A 12,268-nucleotide genomic window follows, 5' to 3' on the forward strand; every position below is an offset into this window, starting at 1 on the left:
TATGTGCAGAAATGGTTCAGTAAATCCCCTGAAACTACCACCCACGTACCAAGACACATCTTGAAATTCCAGTGCACGTTTGACATCAGTTGCATTACATCTCCGTCCACGTCCGCCAAATTCTCTCCCATAAATGTCAGTTAATGACTGTGCACTTTTTCAAGGTTGTGCATGCTTATTCGCCCCACTGAATGCTAATGCTAGTCATTGCTAGCTTGCCTTAGTGGCTGTCATTGGTATATTAAAAGCACAATTAATTATTAAATGAATTAATCATTACAGTGAATTATGAATGAATGAGTACATTTTTTATTATTATTATTATTATTAATATCACAATTCCGGGTTCCTACACCTTTTCAGAAATCAAATTTGAGCACCACTATCAAGGTTTTCCCAGCACCTCACGACTTAGGTATACTAATCGATAAACATCTCTTAGATCCTTGAATAAAACACACAAATCCACTTAATCACTTCTTGAAGGACGATAATTCATTTCAGATGAGCAGGAAAATGCGGGTAATAGTATTTGCATTTATGCTAAGCAGGGCCCGAAATTAAAGTAACTCCCATGGAGGCTCGCCCTGGGTCAAGCTGGATGACTCCTGCCAGTGATCTGCTTAATTATTCTTTCATTAATCTTTGCATTTCGAATGTGGTGCTTACCTGCTTACATGGGTGGCAACAGGTAACCCCAGATGAAGGATATACAGTTGAAGTCTGAAGTTTACATACACTTAGGTTGGAGTCAATAAAACTTGTTTTTCAACCACTCCACAAATTTCTTGTTAACAAACTATAGTTTTGGATAGTCGGTTAGAACATCTACTTTGTGCATGAAAAAATCATGACATCATTTGAGTCCATTGGAGGTGCACCTGTGGATGTATTTCAAGGCCTACCTTCAAACTCAGTGCCTCTTTGTTTTGACATCATTGGGAAAATCAAAAGAAATCAGCCAAGACCTCAGTATTGTTTTTTTAGACCTCCATAAGTCTGGTTCATCCTTGGGAGCAATTTCCAAACGCCTGAAGGTAACACCTTCATCTGTACAAACAATAGTACGCGAGTATAAACACCATGGGACCACGCAGCCGTCATACTGCTCAGGAAGGAGACGCGTTCTGTCTCCTAGAGATGAATGTACTTGTGCAAAAAGTGAAAATGAATCCCAGAACAACAGCAAAGGACTTTGTGACGATGCTGGAGGAACAGGTACAAGAGTATCTATATCCACAGTAAAACGAGTCCTATATCGACATGTAGTGGCTTCCTTTCATCTTTACCATAGCCACTGCCCAAGCCTGAAGCGGGGTTGTTTGGTACACATACAGTCCACTCTCAAGGTTTCCAAACGGCCAAACATTCAATGACATCCAAGGATATGGTGCAACAAAAATGTTTATTCTTCTTATATCAAACAAATAAATGATTCTCCAATCAACTTAAAGCATAGAATACTTGATATGGAAAATACATATTATGACCTGTCTGTATGGTCAAAAAACTATACCGCTCCCGCATCTAGCAAGGACTCCCTCTCCCGAAGGCCCAACTTCCTGCCTTTATCCTAACACACTTACCACAATACAATGAATAGGCAAGAGGGGGGGCCAAAAACTGAGTTACACTAACAACAAATGAATATATCTCAATCAGGTAAATATAAATCATAAAGGTACGTACCTAATATTTCATAATTTACATTAATATTTAATATATTTACACAAATGTACATGGAGCTCCATATGTTCGGTCTTTTATACAAATATGTCCAAATCGGCTCTAACACGACATAACCTGAAAGGCCGTTCAGCAAGGAAGAAACCACTGCTCCAAAACCGCCATAAAAAGCCTGACTACGGTTTGCAACTGCACATGGTGACAAAAATAGTACTTTTTGGAGAAATGTCCACCCTGTCTGATGAAACAAAAATAGAAATGTTTGGCCATAATGACCATCGTTATGTTTGGATGAAAAAGGGGGAGGCTTGCAAGCCGAAGAACACCATCCCAACCGTGAAGCACGGGGGTGGCAGCATTATGAAGTGGGGGTGCTTTGCTGCAGGAGAGACTAGTGCACTTCACAAAATAGATGACATCCTGAGGCAGGAAAATCATGTGGATATTGTGGTAAACCGTGGGGCGTTGGGTTGAGCGTGCAGAAACTGACACAGAGACAGGGAGGCTTTAGTCCGCAAAAACAACTTTACTAAGACAGAAAAAAAACATAACAAGAAAATCACTGAGGTTTGGCTTGGTCCTTCTTCTCTCCTTTCGCTTGGTGTCGGTCTCTCCCCGTTCTCTCTTGCGGTGTGCCACCGTGCTCCTTTCATTTGACCTCCACGGCTGGTTGGCACTTTCCTCTAATTACCTCCACTTAGAGCTGTCTGTGTCGGGGTGCCCAGCTCCCGTATTCCCAGCAGAGGGAGCCAACGTCTCCTCACGTACCTCCCCTCTATTACCATCCCCCTTGGTAAACCTCCTGGGATACCACAATATATTGAAGCAACATCTAAAGACATCAGTCAGGAAGTTAAAGCCTGGCGGACCATGCACAAGCTCCACCACATTCTGGATCTTCAATTCTTGATCACAGACCACACCAAGTTTGCCCCCAATTGGTGCTTCGGCCGAAAAAACCCAGAATTAACACTTTGTCTGAGATTGCTGGTGTTACGGAGGTCAGCACTGTGACAGGGGTCAACATTCCACAGTTGGTTGGACTGGAGGACGATACGGTGCTGGTGGAAAGCTATGGCTGGCAACAACACCTGACTCCGTATTTCAGGCCGCTACCACAGATCAAGCAGTACCAGCACTTCAGTTGAAAATAATTTTCCTTGCATTGTATGAGGTTATTTTTCTTATATAAACTTGGGAGGTGAATTGTTGTTGTGCAAAATTGTAATGTCTTCTGATTTTTGTTGTTGTTATTCCCTGTTTTATAGCTTCGATGTTCTGGAGCCTGGTGTTGTTGTCGCCAAGGAGCATTCGGACTGCTGACATCCTTCCTCCAATTGATGGTCTGCCTGTACAAGCACCACCTGGACTGGACACAGCTTGACAAACGTATCTTTTTGAGAAGATCAGGGAGTTTTGCGATGAAGAGTCTGTGGACATCACATGCCCCGCACCAAAGTCAAGGGCAGGACAGAAACAGGCTCTCCGAATGTAGATTCCCTTGTTCATGCGTGGTTCGGACAGACCTCTCATCAGCACTATCGGCAGTGCCTCTATTCAAATGACTCTCTCCTAACACAAACGCCATACGTTGCTACTACAATTGTTTTATGTATCTTGCTGCTCAGCCACTTTACCCCTGATTGTATGCATATAACTACCTCGTCATTGATATTGATATTGTTCATGTACATGCTATATATTTTATTTATATTGACACTATCTACTTCTGATATTGCTACTATGCAAGTAACCATTTTGCTGTGCCGTTTACACCTTCCGTAGAGACCCATCCACTTAGCTAAATATTAATACATAAAATGAATATTGATATGTGTGGTCGTAACATGATTTTGTGACATACCACAACAATATCATGTGACCGTATCAAGTGTCCACCACGTAAATATATGGTGAATGCATCTGTTTATGTACTGTACATGTGCACCTCACTCACTTTCAACTCAGGTTGCATGGCCTTAACTTATGTATGGAATACTATGTGATACATGCGTATGTAACTGTGTATATAAAGTATGCTAATGTACTGGTGTGATGGTATTTGGGCAGTGGTGTAAAGTACTTCAGTAAAAATACTTTCAAGTACAACTTAAGTTTTTTTTGGGGGGGGTATATGTCCATTACTTAACTAATTATATTTTTGCCAACTTTTACTTTTACTTCACTACATTCCGAAAGAAAATAATGTACTTTATTCTCCATACGTTTTCCCCAACACCCAAAATGACTTGTTACACTTGTTTGCACACACTGTTTTTAGATTTCTTCTATTGTGTTATTGACTGTACCTTTGTTTATTCCATGTGTAACTCTGTGTTGTTTGTGTTGCACTGCTTTGCTTTATCTTGTCCAGGTCGCAGTTGTAAATGAGAACTTGTTCTCAACTAGCCTACCTGTTTTTATTAAAGGTGAAAAAAAAATTATAAACATTTTGACAGGAAATTTGTCCAACTCATTAAATAGCATATATATATTTATTCACTATAAATCATTATAGTCTATAAATTGTGCATATAGGCTGTGACTTAGTTAGAATTAAATACAAATTAAACAAAAAATGGCCTATTGTATAGATAAGAGATCAGATTTTTTGTTTATAAATACTTTGCTACAATGACACACTTAGTTACAGTATCTACCCACCTCATTCCTTTAATTTAGCATGTGCACGTAGTAAGCATACCATCATGCTTTTGGGATACGTATCTTTTCAGATTTCACAATGTTTTTTACATCACCGGACTCCTTCTAAATCAAGTCACCTTGATTTAGCACCTGCGTGTTTTGTAAGTTTCTTTATGAAAATATTTAGCGAACTCCATTACAGTTGCTAAAGGAATCTCGCTCCACACCCCAGTCAAATTGGGCATGCTCTGCTCCTCGCTCAGCTCTGCTCACATATTCTGACACAAACGCACTTTTCCACTCATAATTTGCTGCTCTGTTTGTTATTTACTCATATTATTATCTATCCTGATGCCTAGCCACTTTACCCTGCCTTAGTGTACATACCTCAAATACCTTGTACCTCTGCATATTGATATGGTACTAGTCTCTCTGTAAATAGCTCCATTCTTGTATATTTCTTGTGTTACTATTTTATTATTAAACTCTGCCTTGTTGGGAAGGGCTTGTAAGCAAGCATTTCACTGTGAAGTCTACACCAGTTGTATTCGGCAAATGTGACAAATACAATTTCATTTCATTGATTTGATACAGAACTAGTTATTGGTTTATGGCCACAGCGTGACACTCTTTCGGGCCAGATAGGAAATGTGAGTCCCAACTGTTCCCCTCCCATTGTCTGGAGCCTCAAGGAAGCAGTCCCTGCCCTAACGCCTGACCATTTTTAATAGGTCATGAGATGAGCCAACTGCGAAGCACAGAGCCAATCTTTCCTTTTTCCATAGTACCACTGAACCAGTAGGGACAATGTAGTGTGGGTGGCGAAGGAAAACTGTTGGCAAAATGTAATTATATTTCATGAGTCATTTTGCTCGTTTTGTTGTAGTCAGACCTCATGCTGTATTTCTCTCAACAGAAAATTTGAGTCATGCATAACACATTCAAGGCCATTCTGTTTCTCTGTAAAACATTGGGACAGACCAAATCAAGGCCATTTTGTTTCTCTGTAAAACATTGGAACAGACCAAATAAGGTGTTACATTTCTTGTAACACAGAAACATAATGTGGGCCAATTATAGTTGAAGTCGGAAGTTTACATACACTTAGGTTGGAGTAATTGAAACTCATTTTTCAACCACTCCACAAATTTTTTGTCAACAAACTATAGTTTTAGCAAGTCGGTTAGGACATCTACTGTGTTCATGACACAAGCACTTTTCCCAACAATTGTTTACAGAGAGATTATTTCACTTATAATTCATTGTATCACAATTCCAGTGGGTCAGAAGGTTATATACACTAAGTTGACTGTGCCTTTAAACAGCTTGGAAAATTCCAGAACATTATGTCTTGGCTTTAGAAGCTTCTGATAGGCTAAATGCCATAATTTGAGTCAATTGGAGGTGTACCTGTTGATGTATTTCAAGGCCGACCTTCAAACTCAGTGCCTCTTTGCTTGACATCAGCAGCATACCACCCTGTATACCACTGCTGGCTTGCTTCTGAAGCTAAGCAGGGTTGGTCCTGGATGGGAGACCAGATGCTGCTGGAAGTGGTGTTGGAGGGCCAGTAGGAGGTGCTCTTTCCTCTGGTCTAAAAAAAATATCCCAATTCCCCCGGGCAGTGATTGGGGACACTGTGTAGGGTGATGTCTTTTGGATGGGACGTTAAACGGGTGTCCTGACTCTCTGAGGTCATTAAAGATCCCATGGCACTTATCGTAGGAGTGTTTACCCCGGTGTCCTGGCTAAATTCCCAATCTGGCCCTCAAACCATCACGGTAACCTAATAATCCCCAGTTTACAATTGGCTCATTCATCCCCCTCCTCTCCCTGTAACTATTCCCCAGGTTGTTGCTGCAAATGAGAATGTGTTCTCGGTCAATTTACCTGGTAAAATAATGGATGAAAATCTAAAGAAATCAGCTAAAACCTCAAAACAAATTGTAGACCTCCACAAGTCTGGTTCATCATTGGGAGAAATTTCCAAATGCCTGAAGGTAACACCTTCATCTGTACAAACAATAGTATGCAAGTATAAACACCATGACCATGCAGCTGTCATACTGGTCAGGAAGGAGACGTGTTCTGTCTCCACGGGATTAACGTACTTTGGCGCAAATCAATCCCAGAACAACAGTAAAGGACCTTCGAAGAGGCTGGAGGAAACAGGTACAAATGTGTCTATATCCACAGTAAAACGAGTCCTATATCGACATAACCTGAAAGGCCACTAAGGAAGAAGCAACTGCTCCAAAACTGCCATAAAAAAGCCAGACTATGGTTTGCAACTGCACATGGGGACAAAGATAGTACTTTCTGGAGAAATGTCCTCTGGTCTGATGAAACAAAAATAGAACTGTTTGGCCATAATGACCATCGTTATATTTGGGGGAGACTTGCAAGCCGAAGAACACCATCCCAACCGTGAAGCACGGGGGTGGCAGAACCATGTTGTGAGGGTGCTTTGCTGCAAGAGGGACTGGTGCACTTCACAAAATAGATGGCATCATGAGGGAGTGAGTTAAAGCTTGGCCGCAAATGGGTCTTCCAAATGGACAATGACCCCAAGCATACTTCCACAGTTGTGGAAAATGGCTTAAGGACAACAAAGTCAAGGTATTGGAGTGGCCATCACAAAGCCCTGACCTCAATCCTATAGATAATTTGTGGGCAGAACTGAAAAGTGTGTGCGAGCAAGGAGGCCTACAAACCTGACTCAGTTACATCAGCTCTGTTAGGCAGAATGGGCCAAAATTCACCCAACTTATTGTGGGAAGTTTGTGGAAGGCTGCCCGAAACGTTTGACCCAAGATTGACACCTCGTCAACAGCCAGTGAAAGTGCAGGGCGCAAAATTCAAAACAACACCATTTTACACCATTTTAAAGATACACTTGTTGTAAATCCAGCCACAGTGTCCAATTTCAAAAAGGCTTTATGACGAAAGCACACCAAACGATTATGTTAGGTCAGAGCCAAGTCACCGAAAAACACAGCCATTTTTCCAGCCAAAGAGAGAAGTCGCAAAAAGCACAAATAGAGATAAAATTTAGCACTAACCTTTGATGAACTTCATCAGATGACACTCATAGAACTTCATGTTACACAGTACATGTATGTTTTGTTCGATAAAGTTCATATTTATATCCAAAAATCTGAGTTTACATTGGCGCGTTATGTTCAGTAGTTCCAACACATGCGGTGATTTTGCAGAGAGCCACATCAATTTACAGAAATACTCATAATAAACATTGCTAAACGATACAACTGTTATGCATGGAATGTTAGATCCACTTCTCCTTAATGCAACCGCTGTGTAGGATTTCAAAAAACCTTTACGGAAAAAGCACACCATGCAATAATCTGAGTACAGCACTCAGAGACCAAAACAACCCAAACAGATATCCGCCATGTTGTGTAGTCAACAGAAGTCAGAAATAGCCTTATAAATATTCACTTACCTTTGATGATCTTCATCAGAATGTACTCCCAGGAATCCCAGTTCCACAATAAATGTTTGTTTTGTTCGATTATGTCCATCATTTATGTCCAAATACCTACTTTTTGTTCGCGCGTTCAGCCCAGTAATTCAAATTTGTGACGCGCGATCACTAGGAGCAGACGAAAAGTCAAAAACTTCCGTTACAGTCCATAGAAACATGTCAAACGATGTATAGAATCAATCTTTATGATGTTTTAACTTAAATCTTCAATAATGTTCCAACTGGAGAATTCCTTTCAGAAATGCAATGGAACTCAAGCTAACTATCATGTGAACGCGCGTGGCTCTCTGGCAGACCTCTGACTCATTCCCCTCTCATTCGCCCCCACTTCACAGTAGAAGCGTCAAACAAGGTTCTAAAGACTGTTGACATCTAGTGGGAGCCTTGGGAAGTGCAATTTGACCCCATAGACACTGTGCATTCAATAGGGAATGAGTTGAAAAACTACAAATCTCAGATTTCCCATTTCCTGGTTTGATTTTTTTTCAGGTTTTTGCCTGTCATATGAGTTCTGTTATACTCACAGACATCATTCAAACCGTTTTAGAAACTTCATAGCGTTTTCTATCCAAATCTACTAATTATATGCATATTATTTTATGGCTGATTAGCAGGCAGTTTCATTTGGGCACGCTTTTCATCCAAAATTCCCAATGCTGTCCCCTACCCTAGAGACATTAAACAATTTAAAGGCAATGCTACCAAATACTAATTAAGTGTACGTAAACCTCTGACCCACTGGGAATGGGATGAAATAAATAAAAGCTGAAATAAATCATTCTCTCTACTATTATTCTGACATTTCACATTCTTAAAATAAAGTGGTGATCCTAACTGACCTAAGACGGAATTGTTACTAGAATTAAATGTCAGGAAATGTGAAAAACTGAGTTTAAATGTATTTGGCTAAGGTGTATGTAAACTTACGACTTCAACTGTACATGTTTGCTTCAAAAGATGCTTTCTGGACACAGCTTCTTGTTTCACCACCCAAAATGTGAGAAGACTGCAGTGCAGAGATGGCCGAGGGCTCCCTCGTAGTGAAAATGACTGAGCTGAGGAATGAGAACAAAGTCTGAGGACAAGTCCAGCGAGCCAACTCCTTCACCACCAACAATACCATCATCAAACCTGTCCCTACCAACTAACTCCGCAACTATCAAACTCGGCTGCCATAGGAAACCGGTAGAGTTCTTCACCAAGCGCAGGCATCCTCTGAAAGCTAGAGACTTGATGCTTGTAAAATTTACTTTTCAAGCGATTTAAGAAAAAAATTATACTTGTATGTGTTGTGTACCACAATTAGGCCAAGTAAGGCCTACATCTAAAATTAAATAAACCACTCCTAAATTAATCAACAACAGCCCCGTAACAGTATGATAGAAGTGGGGGCATCCTGGTATCAGCAGAGTATCAATCTGGTATGATTTTGCAAAAAGATATGCCTCACAATACATGATGCCTCAGTGAATACATTGCATTCAACTGAGGGGAAGATTAACCTCACACTATTGATGTCTAGAGAAATGCATCAAGGATATGATGCATAAGTGAGTACATTGCATTCAATGGGAGGAAATAATCACTGCACTGTGGAGACAGACAAACTAATCCCACAATCTCCTCTCTTTCTTCTTTCTCTCCCTCCCTTTGCCTCCCTCTGTCTCTCTACCTCTTTATCCCCCCTCCTTCTCTTCTCTCTCCCTCCCCCTTCTTTCACCCCTTCAACCTCTAACCCCTCTCTCACTTCCTGCCTCCCTCCTGCCCTCCATCTCACCCTTTCTCCCTCCTCTCTATCTCTCAATCTCATGCATGTAAATTATGCACATGATGCCTTTCTCTAAGAATCCATATTGTGTTGCTACTCTCACCCCCATTGAATGCAATGTTTAATGTCTTGTGAAGCTTATATTTTTGTCAATTGTGACACTTTGATGCTTTTAATGATTTCATCATATCCATGTGGAGAAATGGAAAGAAGCAAAACATTTCAGAGCTTTATTTTCCAATTAGTTTTTACAATGTCATTGTGTATCAAGCACCTACAAGAGGTTTTAGCATTTACAATTAATGAGAGCTTTCCTGACTTCAAAGGACTGCAGAGGAAGGGAGCAAACAACATTGGTTTGTTCTAGACAACATCTCTTCCTTCCTCTCCGTTAGAAAAGTGTCAGAGTGAGACATTCAGATGTTTTTTCCTTCAAACATTTGACCCAGAACCAGACCTGGGATAACTATAGTTTTAACTATGCTTTGTGGAAATTAACTATTTTTCCAGGGGAACAAATAGTTACTTTAGGGGTGACTACAACTATTTGAAAACAGATCCCCAAAAAATGACTACTTCTGAAAACTATTTGAATACAGTTCTCAGGAAGTGACAACTTTTCTGAAACTATTGGATTGGCTGTCTCTGGAACTGCATGTTGAAGATAGAAATATAATGAATAGAGCACACACAACCTCCTACACTATTCCAATCTATCTGAACGTTATATTTGAACTACACAATACATTTCAATTTTTGTGAATGTCAATATTCCTGAATGTCCATTGCCTCAGGTGTACATAATCAAATCAAACCAATGATATGTTGTACGCATTAGTATAAATAAGTTGTGACGCTCAACTACTGTATGACTCTTTCAACATGCCATTGAAAAGGTTGAAAGCTGCAACTCATTTTATGATACCTGAAAATACAGCAGAGTAATTCAAAGCCATTTGCAAACATTGCAAATAGCAAGTTGAATGCTTAGCAAAAACAACTTTGAAACTCTTTGTCCATTTGAGGGTAAGTGTTCTTGTTTAAACACACACTATACCATTTTAAAGGGATAGTTTTATTCAGAATACAAACTAACATGATTGCCCACCTAACTTGGCTGTAGTTGATTGAAGAAGGCAGTGATGGGATATTTAGTTTCCTTTAGACACATAATAGCCATATCTTGTTACTGTTAGTATTCTCAACAACTCTTAACATTCAACTGTCATTGTGCCTGTGTAATACAACTGTAATTACTTCTGGAGCAACATTTCATTAGCATACATAATACTTTGGTAATTGCATAGCAATGAGCTGAGAGTTTGCGTAACTACTGCACACAAGAGGAATGTTGGCTGTTCCTTATTCCAATTGTAATAACTCCATTATTATGCCATTAAAAAGCCATTTCCAAAGTCCTATGTAACAACAATGTTGCTATTGTAATAATCACACATTTACTACACATGTATAAGAACTTGATGTCAAGTGTTACTGTATTACTCATTATGAAAATACATTTCTTAGTCATTTTGAAGCTGCAAAAGTGGTCTACTCTAATGTTTCAGTGATTCCATGTCCCTAATTTATTTCATATTCGGCTATATGCTATATTAAGAATCATATCTACGTAGAGGTAGTTGTTGTACCACTAAATGACATTTTCTCTGGTAAACGCAATAGATTTTGGTCCCACATTTAAGTCACCAGTTCATATTCCTTATCTCTTCATTTTGTTATGTGTGACTCAGATGTTTGGCATGAGACTTTCTCCTCACCGCCCATAATCTGTTTCTGTCTGTTTCCCACACAAAGAATTGGGTAATTTTGACATTAACAGTGTCAAATAACAATAAATAAAACCACCAGCTGAGTGTTATTTCATGCCTTATCTTCAAATGCACACTTGGTATAGAAACATGAGACAAAAGGCTTTATCATTTTGCATGTATGGCTGTTTTTAAACACAACTAGACTCTGTTGATAGAAATATGATCACCCTATCATTCTAGGGCATAGCGGTGGCATATTTATTTTTAACAATGGCAAATTGACCGATATTTCAACACATAGCACATGGCTATTCATTATGACAGTGCATTGTGATGTGTGTAATGTCTGACAAGAAACAGTGAAACACCATTCCATACAATGAAATTTGGTATCATTAGAAAATGTGGTGTTATGGAGACGGTTGTCACGAATACCACCGAAGGTGGCTCCCCTTCCTGTTCGGGTGGCGCTCGGCGGTCGTCGTCGCCGGTCTATTAGCTGCCACCGATCCCTTTTTCCTTTTCGTTTGTTTTTGTCTAATTGTTTTCACCTGTTCCTTGTTGGGGTTTTGGGATGGGTGTTATTTAAGTTAGTTTTGCCAGCTGGTGTTTGTGCGGGCTTGTTGGTTGTTAGGTTTGGTGATGTATCGTGTTTTTGTTTTGGGTTTTCGCTGTCCAGTGTTTGTATCTAGGTTTTGGGTTGGTTTAAGCGCCAGTGTTTTGGGCCTTCACCCATGTTTTGGACCTGTTACGATTTGAAGGACATTAAAGCGATTTCCCGTTCATTTCGCTCTCTGCATCTGACTCCTCACTCATTTCACTCACCCGTCATTACAACGGTTTAGACGGTCTACCCCCAGCAGACATTTCACTCAAAGCCCTTCCTTGTTT

At 40.0% G+C, this 12,268-nt stretch overlaps 1 long non-coding RNA gene across 1 annotated transcript; it reads left to right on the top strand.

The window, feature by feature from the left end:
• The first annotated feature begins 2,517 nt into the window (after positions 1-2,517).
• On the top strand, positions 2,518-4,149 carry LOC135561331 (uncharacterized). The gene is made up of 2 exons (XR_010459378.1): positions 2,518-2,853; positions 2,955-4,149. It is a non-coding gene; the product is annotated as an uncharacterized LOC135561331 (long non-coding RNA).
• Positions 4,150-12,268: the final 8,119 nt, after the last annotated feature.

The sequence above is a fragment of the Oncorhynchus nerka genome, linkage group LG17, assembly GCF_034236695.1.
Source record: "Oncorhynchus nerka isolate Pitt River linkage group LG17, Oner_Uvic_2.0, whole genome shotgun sequence".
Classification (NCBI taxonomy): domain Eukaryota; kingdom Metazoa; phylum Chordata; class Actinopteri; order Salmoniformes; family Salmonidae; genus Oncorhynchus; species Oncorhynchus nerka.